Below are 13,171 nucleotides of genomic sequence, written 5' to 3' on the forward strand. Positions count from 1 at the left end.
CTAGGAAATATGGAATTAAACAGAACAAGTATAAAATAATACTTTTAAAGGACTTGTTGTACAGAGGAGCAAAAGAATGGAGTAGTAACTATAGGGAGTTGGAGGTCACAAGAAGGTTTTTGAGTTCATTTTTTATAAGATGGAAGATCTAACAGCAAGGTTATGTGTTGCTGATGGAAGTGATGGAGAAGCTAGTGAAAAAAGGTGATCAGTGGAAGAAGCTTGAATAGGTGGGGTCTGTTTTCTTGCTATTTCTAGTTTCCCTTTCTAGAGGCTACCCATGTTTCTTGCCCTCTGACTCCCTTCTTCCATTTTCAAAACTAGCAATAGCAGGGGGATTATGTGAGGATTAGGACTTGTACATGTACATGTACATTTTGGGAGGATCATTATTCTTCCAACCACATCATTATTCTGCCAACCACAGCATCCCAGAGATACCAGAATCCTTGAAATAGTTGGCTTCTTAGGTGGTTTTGTTTATTACTTTAACTTGCCTAGCTTACTCTTTAGTTATTTAGACTACAGTAAACTTCTTGTGAGTGGTCATGAATTCTAGATGACTGGACACATTCTATGTGCACCTGTATATGGATTTGTCATTTAAGTGTTGTTGATTAGCTCTGTATTCACTCAACTATCACTGCAAAGGAAGATGGATACAACTTCCAGACTCATCTCCCATCCTTCTTCAAATAAGATTTTCCAGATTTTTTTGCACCTGGTTTCTAGCTAAATTCCATCCATGGGGGCCTACTGAGAGATTAGACTGGAGGAAGAAGGAAGCAGCCAAGGTATTTCTGCCTTTCTAGTTTGGCTTCATGGGGTAGTCTCCTGCAGTGATTGCATTTCTCTTTGGTCCCAGCTCCCCTGAGAAGCCACCTCCATGATTCTAGCTTCAGCTGGAAGGACTGGCTTCTTGGTTCTAGGACTTACTGTATCTTCCCTGTGGGTACTGTGGCTTCCTGCTGTTGCTAATCTCTGGGTTGCCTCCACTTCCCAATTGGTTTCTTAGCTCTTCCATCACTGTGCAACCAGTTCACTATATTACATTTTCACTGTTTGAAATAGCTAGAGGAGTTTCTGTTTTCCTGACTTTTAACTTTCAATGATAGCATGGAGAATAAAGCTGTGCTAACTTCAATCTTGTATTCACAAAAATTTTCTTCCTTGTCAGTCTGAAAGGGACTCTTGTACTCTAAAAAAAAAAAAAAAAATGCAAAAAGTTTGACAGAAAACCCATTCAGTTTGTTGAGAAGTATATAAAACATCAGCACCCTTGTGGCATTTCTGACATGAGATATGTGGCTCGTTGTTTGCTTATGGAGACTGATGTCATAGGGTGAGCTCTATGGGTACATAAGAAAAGAATTTCAGGAAGCCATTCTGTGAACTGCTGAGGATTAGATTTCTGAATGATGAGCCCAGTGGTGTTGGTGGAGCAGAGGACAGCACCATATCCCACTGCCAGTGCCAATCAAGAATACTCAATCATGGCTTTGGGGCACAAAGGGCAGGATAAAGAGAATTCCACATGTCTAAGAAGTAGTTTTCTCTGTCTCAAGGAGAGAAAAAACTAGGACAAGGATGCAATCTGGGGTGGTGGGTGGCTGGCTGTCACTCATTTCTTCTCACACACACACAGTGGAAAAGGGATGAAGGGAAGCCTGTATTCCTCTAAATAGTAAGGCTATTAGCAAGAAGGAAAAGATTTTAAAATAATTTGCATACATGATTATTAGAACGGAAAAGGATGACTCTAGCACTGCAGTTCTTGACACAACTTTGTGGCTTTCTATGGTTGAGATAATGTACATAAAGCAGAGACCCTGCCATCTGACTAATTAACTCGGCAGCAGGGAGGGAATGGATGAAAGGATAATTAATAGGTCAAAGACCCAATGCTGTGTTATGATTATTTGAATAATATTATGATAATTTGAATACGTACAAGAGTTTGTGAAAATTGGTTGCTGGCTAGAACTCCAGCTGACAAAACATTTGAATCATGCTCATTTTCAACCTCCTGGGTAGCTTTCCTTCCTTCCTGAAAGTACTGAGCATATGTTTGAATATTAGGGGGTTGGGAGAAGATGGGGAGAAAATGACTGTGAAAAAAATACTGTTTTAAATGCCCATAGCAGAATTATACTTTCTTAAATGTCCACAGCAGAATTCCTCCCCTTTCTGTTCACATTGAAGTGACCTTAACTGGCAAACACAGTGGCAGGCTGAGACAATAGATATTGTGGCATTTGAGTTTGCAGGGACTGTTCAGTGAAATGAGAAACCCAGTGCTCATCTCCTGGTAATTTTTTTTAAATGAATTACTTAATTATATCAGGTCTATGGTTGATGGATTTCCATCTTTAATTGCAAGAATCATTCTTATTTTGAAAACGTTGGGGTTTTAAACCAAGACATTTATTTAGAATTTTTAAAACACATTGAATGGGTCCTACACAAAAATTAGTTTGAAAAATATTATATAGATTATTAACTAATGGACCAGAGCTCATAGTATTCCCATACTTGACAATTGTGGGGCACCATATCATATAACATTTCAGTGACTTTATTTAAGAAAACAAACAACTGGAAAAATAGACTTCACTGTCAACATTCAAATAACGATCTAGAATGTGGCTTGAGGACGTTTAGGGCAACTAATAAAAAATGCCAGTCTGTTTTCTACTGCATGAGTTTATTTTCAGCAGGAGTTCTGTGTGAGTTTTATTACTTTTGTGAACAAAGTAGCTCCCTTCTACCTTACAGTTAATCCATGACTCTCAACCAAGGGTGATTTTACTCCCCAGAAGACATTTGGCAATATCTGGAGACATTTTTGATCGTCACAACTTGGAGAAGCTACTGGAATCAAGGCAGAGGCCAGGGATGCTGCTAAGCATCTTACAATGCACAGAACAATTCCCACCGCAAAGAATTATCTGGCCCAAAATGCCAATAGTATTGAAGTTGAGAATTCTGAATTAATCCAAGCGTGGCCTTCAGTGACTTCAAGAATGGAAATAAGGTTGCCTTGTCCAAGATCCTCCTTACATTTACTGTAATTCTTTGTTCTCCACTTACAAGATTTAGCTTCTCAAAATAGGGGAAATAGGGCACTTCCCTGCAGGTGACTAAATGTCTAACCTCCTATGCTAGCATCTTAGATACATCTGCTATGTGGTTACAATTTGGTTATTAATGATTAACATTAATTAATGCATAAGGAAAAGTAATTCTCAGTCTTAAGAAGGTCAAAGATGAACCTAAGAGGTAGAAAGAGAATACTTTTTTCTAAAGGACAGTTCAGATAAGCAGTGGTCCTCCAGGAGCTCTCAGGCTCCTGAAAGACTTCTGCAGCTTGGTATAGTAGAGCTGTGAGCACCAAGCTAGCTGAGTATGGCTTCAGAACAAAGTGGGCTCTGTATCCTCTAAACATGCAATCTGGATGTCCACCATTATGGGGCTTGTAATTCTGTATATTCTCATCAGCTAATTTAAAGAATTTTCATTTAGCTTGAAGATTAAACCGAGAGTGTGCCACATATTATTAATTATGACTGGTAGACGAATTAAAGGCATAGCTTTGTTTCTGAAGCAGGACCACAAACAGGGACTGTAAGCTCTAGGGGACAGCACTGATAGTAAAGAAATATGCTATTTGGTATTTAAGAATGCTTGTCGTAAAACTTTAAGAATTTGATTTATGACCAGGTGCGGTGGCTCACGCTTGCCATCCCAGCCCTTTGGGAGGCTGAGGCAGGCAGCTCACTTAAGGCCAGCAGTTTGAGAGCAGTCTGGTCAACATGGTAAAACCCCATTTCTACTAAATATACAAACATTAGCCAGGCATGGTGGCATGGGCCTGTAACCCCAGCTACTTGGGAGGCTGAGGCAGGAGAATCACTTGAACCCAGGAGGCTGAGGTTGCAGTGAGCCGAGATCACGCCACTGCACTCTAGCCTGGGCAACAGAATGAGGCTCCATGTCAGAAAAAGAAAAAAAAAAAAGAATTTGATTTGTATTTTGAAACTAGTGAGCTTTTGACTAGATCAGAATTTGTTTTCCAGCTTAAGCATTCTCTCCTTTATTTCACTCCTTCAACATCATTAATACTTAGGTTGCCAAGCAGCCCACAGGAAGCAACTGTATCCGTGACTCAGTTTCTAATTATTTGTAATTAATAGAAATAATTATTTCTAATTATTTGTAAATAATAGCAAATACAAAAAGTAGAATATATATCATTCTTATACAGTCAAATAGCTTGATGTAGAACAAGAGATTATATACATGTTAATAACTTGAATGTAACTCCTGAACTACAGACATGTGTAGTTATGTACCACTATGTCATATTCAAACTACAAACATTTGTACAGTAGTTATATAGTTATCACTTTGAGAAATAACAGGAGTCACTTAGATGCAGAAATTTTCGTCAGCTATTTGTAGTGAGAATGGGGAATAATAGTTTCTCCTATTTTCTTTAGCTTATTAAGCTGTGTATTGTAAATGTGTGTTTGTTATTTTTATGGCCTTAACAGAAAATAAAGCCTTCCTGTGACACACACACACACACACACACACACACACACACGTATATGTAGTTTTGCTGTTGATGAAAGAGTTTGAAAATAAGTGATAAATGTAGATCCATTGACATCTATCAATGCAGTTGGAGCCAAAGTATGTGGTATTGTACTTTACATTTTCATTAAATAAGCAACTATTTACATAATAAGCACACACACATACACATAATGTGGTGTTAAGATATGAAGAAATGATTTGATGCTTAGTTTTGGGAATTTTGGATAGATGTATCTGGTAGTATTTTGGTAGATTAAAAACACAGTATTTCAAAAACAATTATGTTGGGATTTATATATGAAATCCCAATTTATAGATAGTACATTGAAGAACATGACATCTTCGTAACTTGAGGACTGTCATTATACACTAGTAGAATATTAAAAGCTATCGTCTTGAATTGATGGCTTAAAACTGAAAATGGTAAGAAAACAAAGAATAATAAATAGACACTAAAATAGAGAGACATGCAGTTTTATAAGGCTCTTTCCCCAAAGCAGAGATCAGCTCCTCAAACACAGAAGCAACCAAGAGCAAGCTGTGGAATCTTTTCTTAATTCAGAAAGGGTTTGGGAGACACACGAGAAGTGATTAAGTGAGGGGTTCCCTCTTGATGTTCCTTAACGAGAGGTACTTTCTCCCTGGGTCTGAAGGGAGAGTGACCAAGCAGAGTTAAGGCCAGGAGGATGAGCCTTAACAGGGAAGCTGGTGTTCCTAAAGCCATCTTGTTCTTGATAGCTCTGAGAAGGGCCACTCTATTGAGTTAACATCAATTAATGTCAGCTGACTGTACAGCAATGGTGAGCCAAGGACTTTGTGACTTAATGACACACTAATATAAAAGCAAATGAGCCAAAAGTGTGGAATTTATCTGCCACATAAACTTGTACTCAAATCCTTGTTTCAGGATCTACATCAAGTGGAACACGACTTAAGACAGTAACATCAAAGTCCATACAGACAGCTCCTCTTTGCCTCATAGTCCAGTTACTTTTGTCTTCAAGGCCCTATACTAGCTCTTGTTCCTTGGGACTGTTCCACATGTGAAATCTTAAACTTTAGAATTCCATTCTTCGAACAAACTGCATAACCACTTTGTCCCCGCTTGACTATCCCAGACCTACTCTTTGAACTTATTAAAACCTGTAGTTGTGAGTTTCTCATTTGGTGTCATTTTTCCCCATATCTATACCCACGGTTGGTGTGTTTAATTATGCTCACCTGCATCACAGAGTCCGTTCACCCCTTGATCACTTTCTATTCTGACCCTGAAAATCCTCAAACATAGGCTAACTAAACCATCTTATTAAAATTCAACTTCCCATCTCCAGTCTTGCCCATGTGCTCAGTACATTCCAGCAACATAAACTTTCTTGTTTTCACCAAAAAATGCTGCATTATTTCGTGCCACTGAATTCGTGTTTCTGGTATGTTCTGGTCTTTGGCACTCCTTCTCTTTCCCTGCTTAAAAGTCACCCCCTCAGTGGTGCCTTCCCTGAAACTCTCAGGCAGAATTAACTGCTGTCTGCTGTAGTTTTCATACAATTTTATATATAACTGTTAGAACAATCATCACACAAAATTGTAATTATTTGTATGTCTGCCTTCTCAACAGAGTATGAGCTTGAGGACAAGGATAATCTTTAATCATCAATTTCCTGAGCTCCTGAGGCTAGAATGGCTGGGTGATAACAGGTAGTAATTTAATGTGTGATGAATGAATATAAGTTACTCATTAAAGTCCCAGCCCCCTTTCCCAATACTCCTGATTTTCACAGATAACAAATTTGTTGCCTATTATTTCTGTGGGACCCAGTTGTTGCAGAGTCCTTCACAATAGCTTATCTTAACAGGTTGGAATGTGTTATTCTCAATTCTGACGTGATCTGCCTGCTGGTTGCTTCTGCCCACACACCTTCCACTTCAGCTAGGTGTTTTCAATTACCATGCCAGCCCAGACTGACAGTAATCGGATTGGTTTCTGCCACCACAGAAACCATAAAACAGCTTTGAGTCTAATTTGATCTGCTGTCTTCCAGGCACAGTCTTAACTTCAGACTGCTGTTTATGTAAACTGTAGACGTCCTTATGTTTTAAGCCACTGTTAGTTTGGCATTTAATTTCTTTAAATGTTATTTTATTTTAGACTCAGGGTATGTGTGCATGTTTGTTACATGGGCATATTACATATACTGGTGGGATTCTAGTGTATCCATTACCCAAATAGTGAACATTGTACCTGAAGGATAATTTTTCAACCCTTGACTCCCTGACATTTAATTAACTGCAGTGAAAAAAAAAAAAAAAAAACCTAGTTGATAAACATATGAAAGAACAGTTTTCAATTGCATTAAGAGAAGGACACACGCTATTTAGGGAGGCAGAAAAGGAATGAGGGGAAGAGGAAGGAAGCATTGAAGTGAGGAGTGAGGAAGAATTAACCTTGTGAGCCTTTATGTTATCAACAAGTCTTACACAGAGTATTAAATAAGACAGAGGCATGGTTTAGTGAAAAGGAGACAAAGGCATTCTTGAGTAGGCATGTTTAATGACTTTGAGATAGGACAAAGTAAGGGAATGCATTTTCCCACAGAAAGCAACAAGTACTTACAAATAAACATTTGGAACACAAGAATACGTGAGATAGCAGACCTCATTATCCTGAATAATGGAAGACATTATTTACACAAATAACAGATGTTATTTCTGAATAATAGAGGGACAATTGTACTGGGTTGCATAATGGGGAGCAGAGTTCCAGTGACTCAGGAACATCCTAGCATCACCCAGATCACATGTACAGGATGTCGAAAGCAGATCTGTATTGTCCCAGTTACACCATCAAATAAGAGCATGGCTTAGAGCTGGCCACTTAATACTTCTCAGTTTCTTCATTTTCAGAAAAAGGGATATGAACCTGAAGACTCAGGGTGCTTTCAACTCTCCATTCATGGCTCAATGATACCAAAATTGAAAGCCTTTTCTCCTATAAGTTCTGTCTTAATGACCTTATGTTTCCTGAATCTTTGTTTAAAACATGTCAGTTAAGTTCCTAAAAATTACAAAATAAAAGTATAAGAGTGGGGCATTGGGGAAGGTTATTGAGGAAAAATTATGTTTCCTATTCATAAATTTTCCAAATTAAATTGCTTCTCACTCAGTTTTTTTGCCTTTACTACTTTTACTGCTTGTGGCTTTTAGCCCATTAGATAGGAGAATAATTCTAAGTTATATTTCAAGCACTAAGTTTCATCAATAATAAATAATGATAATATGTCCTTTCTGCTTCTGGGCATATGAACAATAATCATAATATTTTTTAATTTTCAGAAGAGTGAAAACATTTTCCTTAGAGAACAGGCGGTTTCAAGGATAACATTTGCAGTGTGCAGTACACGCCTATTAGAAAAATAGCTTCTTTATAATAGAGAAAAAATGGTGGCCTATGATATGCTGGATAAAGTTCTGGTTCCCGTGGAAACCGCACATGGCCACCTGATGATCCTGGATCAAGCAGCTGCACACAGCATCTCAGTTTACACTGTAAAATGGAAAATCATCAAAAACTCACAGGTGAAAATTCACGAGGCAATTTGCCAAATGTCAACAATGGCTTTGGACACACTTAGACATGCAGGACATGACTTACAACCACCTATGAACATTAGGAGAAAATCTTAAGAAGTTAATTTCATCAAATCTATCTGCCTCCAAAATTGAATTTGTGAGAATGAATAAATTATATATTTCTTTTAAAAAATTATATATGTTAAAATTTATTTGACTAGGTGGATGTATTTAGGATGCCCTTTTAAAAAAGCAGGACATATGTTTCTTTGAATGCCAGATGTCTTCCTAAATACGGTCTTATATGTTTTTGTTAGTATTTAGCTTTGTGTAATATATATGAATGACAAATGTTTCTTAAGCTACACAATAATATGAATGATTAATTACAATATCACTTAAAAGCTTTTGTTTTTAACCTTGGGGAACATACTGATATGGAGAGTTATGTTTAGTTGTTATTTTTGGGGGGGTTTAGTTTTTTTTTGTTGTCGTCGTCTGAACTTCATCTCATTTTTTACCGTTTTGGCCATGTTGTGAAGGATAATTAAATTTGTATTGAGTTTTGTGAACCCCATGGAGAAAAGATTTATATCCACCTAGGAAATCTTGGAAGCATGAAGTTTTGTACACAAATTCCGGGATTTCTGTTGTTAGCTTGTTAGAAATCTTGAGATTTAGCCAAGAAGCAGAAATATAGAGCATATCTAGAGAATCTGGAGGAAGAAAAACTGGGTAAAGATTGAGAAATTCAAATTGTTCAGTCTTTTTCAGAATTTAAAGGAAAATATCTAAAGTAAAATGATCTAAATAGGCACTCTAAGAACTGATATCTGAAATCAGATATATTAATATAAAGACTAATGGCATTCAACCATAAATGGCTGGGTTTATGCACAATTACTTTAAGTATTGAGTCATGAACAACATTTCTGTCAATAATTGTTACCATAGGTGAATTTTAAGGTAGATGTACAACCACATCCAATAGTAAAAATATATAAACTGATATTATAATAAATCCCTTCAGCCTTGTCTTGTGTGTGAATGGGAATGCATATTTAGATATGACATTTGATGGTAAAATCATGCACTGAGTACTGAATATACACAGAAACCATGTTTTCAGAACATTTAAAGAGCACTAAAATTGTATGTAAAAAAAAATTTATAGATGCTATTAGTGAAGCATTTTTAAGAGTGAAATGATTCATAAGAAACATTACTGTTAATTAATAAACATTATCAGCTGGGAAAATACCAAGTTTTCTGTGGTATGCCAAATGTATGGAGCATAACACTGGGGACACCCATTGTCAGCACAGCTATGTGTTAAGTGAGAAGGCAGGAAAAGGGTACAGGTTAAAAAATGAAAGCTCTTCTTTTCTGAAAATGTCCACATGCAACTTCCAGCCAGCTAGCCAAGAAGACCTAGAGACTGTTTCTTCTGATCTGTATTTTGGTGAAGGCTCTCCAAGTTTTCACTGGTTTATTAAAGTCCAGTCCTATATAAGTTACCTTGATTGATATTTTCACAAGTACACCTTTCTGGTGATCAGTTAAGCCTTGGGAAACATTCCCTTCCATTTAAAACAAAACAAAACAAAACAAATTAGAGAGTCAGCATGGATCATATTCTCACAAAAGCTGCCCGTGGCTGAAATCTTTATTGGGTAAAAAAGTATTTCCATATTCATTACACTACACTCATGAATTGGAAGACTTGATGTCAGTTTTCCCCAAAATTGATCTCCATGTGATCACAATAAAAATTCCAGCAGGTGTGTGTGTATGCGTGTGTGTGTAAATTGACAGTCTCACTCCAAAATGTGTATGAAAAGCAAAGAGCCAAGAATAACCAAGACAGTCTCAAAAAAGAAGATCTAAGCTGGAAGCTTTCCACTCCCAGATACCATGATTTATTGTAAAGTTACCATAATTAAGACAGTGTGGTATTACAGCAAGAATAAACAGTCTGTAGGACAGAATGGAGCTTCCAGAAACAGAACTACATTTATGAACACCTGACTCACGACAAAAGTGACACTACAGTGCAGAGGGAAAAGGATTGTCTTTTCAATAAGTGATGCTAGGTCAATTGACGATCCATATAGGGAAAAAAGTTTATCTTGCCCCCTGTCTCACATATTCACAAAAATAAGTGCCAGATGGATTTTAAATCTTCATGTGAAAGGCAAAACTATAAAGTTCCTAGAAGAAAACATAGGAGAATGTTTTCAAGATCTTGGTAGGCAAGTAAAGCTTGGTGGTATTTATTAAAATTTTAACATATTTATAGCCATCATTTAAGAATTTCATGTTGAGGAAATTACCCTACTGAAAGACTTGCACAGGGGCACAGAAATGTGTTGATTATTCCATTGGTCATTTTCTTCTACTGGCGTGCTGTCATTGCCCAGCTTTCATGGCATTCTACTCTTCTAGTGTGTTCCTACCTTGCCAGCTATTTCTTCTTGGTCTTATTCATGGTTTTGTCTCCTCTTCCATACCTCTGAATGTAAGAGGGCCCCAGGGCAAATGAAGGCACATCTGTCCTGTGCCTTCATTCCTTCTAAGTTCTTTTCCCACATGATCCCCGCAGTCTAATGGCTTGAAGTACCATCTAGATGCAGTGACACCCAATTTTTTATTTCTCTAGCTCATATCTCTCCCCTAAGCTATAAGTTTATATGTCTAACTTGCCATTACTACTTGGCTATCTAACAGGCATAGCTGATTTAATACATTAAAAATGGCACTATTCATCCTCAGCTTGACCAAAATTCATCATTGCCCAGTCTTCCCATCTTGGTAAGTGGCATCATCAGCCTCCTAGTTGTTTGGGACCCAGACCTAGGAGTCACCCATTGCACTTTCTTTTTCTTGCCTGTCCATTCAATCCTTCTCCAAGATGACGGTTGTACTGTAATCCATTTACTTCTGTTTATTTCCACTGCCCTTATTGGAATCATTCTACCATTAAATCCCAATTAAGGAATTTAAATAGGCCCTTAGCTGTTTTTTTCTAATTCAATTTTTCCCTTTTAATAGTTCATTTTCTCACCAGAATAACTTTTTAAGTCATAAACTGGATCACGCCACTCTTCTTAAAACCTTAAATGGCTTCCCAATGCTTTCAGAACAAAATCTAGACTCTTCCCTATAATGGCCTATAAGGCCATGCCTTTTCCACTTCCTGCCATATATGACCCACCTCATATCTCTCCACTTTCATCCTTGCCTTCTGTGCTCCAGCTTCACTGGCCTCCTTTCTGTTCCTCAAGTACCCCAAGCCCTTTCTCCTTGCTGGGTCTCTGTATTTGCTTTTCCGTTTGCTCAGACTGGTCTAGCTCTTCAGATAGCTGCCTTGTTCTCATCCTCTAGGTCTATGTTCAAATGTCCCCTAACAGGAGAAGTCTTCCCTGACCACCCTATCTAAAGTGATGTCATCAGTTGCTCTTTGTCTCATCCTTCTATTTCCTTCATGGAAGTTAGCACTAACTGAATTATATAGTTATGCATCCTTTTAGAATTAGTAATTACTTTATTTACTTATTATTTTCTTCCTTGCTAAAATGTAAGCTGAATGAGGGCAAAGTCCATGCTTATGTGTCCTTTTTACCAGCACCTAATACAACTACTGGAAATGGAGGACACAAAATTGTTTTTGTTGAATTAAGGAATACACAAATTAAAACATTATATGTAATTATTAAAAAAACTGGAAATAATACAATGAACTGGATAAATAAATTGTGGCATCTTCCCATAATTGAATAGTATAAAGCCATTAAAAAGAATGATATCTGTACTTACTGAAATAAATAATGCACTTACAGGTGATCTTACATCATATAGCTGAGAAATTAAGTAAGCAATAGCCCTAAAAAGAATTGAAATACATTTGGTTAAAAACATATTCTACAACAGAGAATATGCACATAGGCAGGTTCCAGGACCTCAAGTGGTGAGTCCAAAGTTTTTCCCTGCCAGGGTTGTCATCTGGGGTAATTTTGCCCCCAGGAGATATTTGACCATGACTGCAGACATTTTTTATTGTCCAACTCAAGCCTTGGGAGGGAGATGCTATTGGCATCTAGTGAGTAGACACCAGGGTTGCTATTAAGCATCCTACAGTGCATGGGATAGCTCCTTTTAAAAAGAATTATCCAGTTTCCAGTAGTGCTGAGGTAGAGAAACTCTGGGTGGGAGGGAAGGGGGTGATGCAGCATATCTATCTGTCTATCACTCTCTCATATCTGCATGGAGATCTGAGCTACATGGAGTGGGGGTTCCACTTCAAGTCTTCACTTTAAAAAAAACTGTGCCCACATCCGGCAGCTGTCATGAGTCATAGTCATTGACATATTTACCAGCAAATATTAGAATAGCTGGAATATTTCCTAAGTCACTCAGCCTGAGTAATTTGCTAATTTTTAGTTGTTTTCTGCATAGTTCAGGCTTGAGATGCCTCTCTAAAATACTGTAGGAGGTAACTGCTTTGTGACTACTTGTCTGCTTCTCTTCTCTGTGGATAATTAGAAGGATTTATTCCCTGGAGACGTCAAGTAGGCACCTTTCTCATTACCAAAATTCACTTAGAGAAAAATAAATCAGTATACAGAAGAAAGTACAGGAAGTGTCCATGGGAGTAGTTTTAATGCGGAGAAAAATAAGGTCTCCTATATCAGAGAACTGAAGAATTCTTCACCTCTTTTTTTTTTTTTTAATAACCTTCCTACATCCCCAAAACTGTGTTGAGGCAGAGTTTATAATTTGCTTCATTTATAGTACAAAGAAGAATCTCTACTTCCTAGGTTTTTTTTCATTGTTTGCTTTTTAATCCATGCAGCCTAAGTTCCAGGGTCATGTGAGGTGAAAGGGGATCATATGTTTCCCAGGACAGAGTGAAGATATCAGTTTGAGTAGAAATAGTGTTATCTGTCTTTTAGAAAGATCCAACGAAAGAAAATCAGATATGTGCCAAGGAACAGCACAATCTGGA

This window comes from Theropithecus gelada, chromosome 12 (genome assembly GCF_003255815.1).
Source record: "Theropithecus gelada isolate Dixy chromosome 12, Tgel_1.0, whole genome shotgun sequence".
NCBI lineage: Eukaryota > Metazoa > Chordata > Mammalia > Primates > Cercopithecidae > Theropithecus > Theropithecus gelada.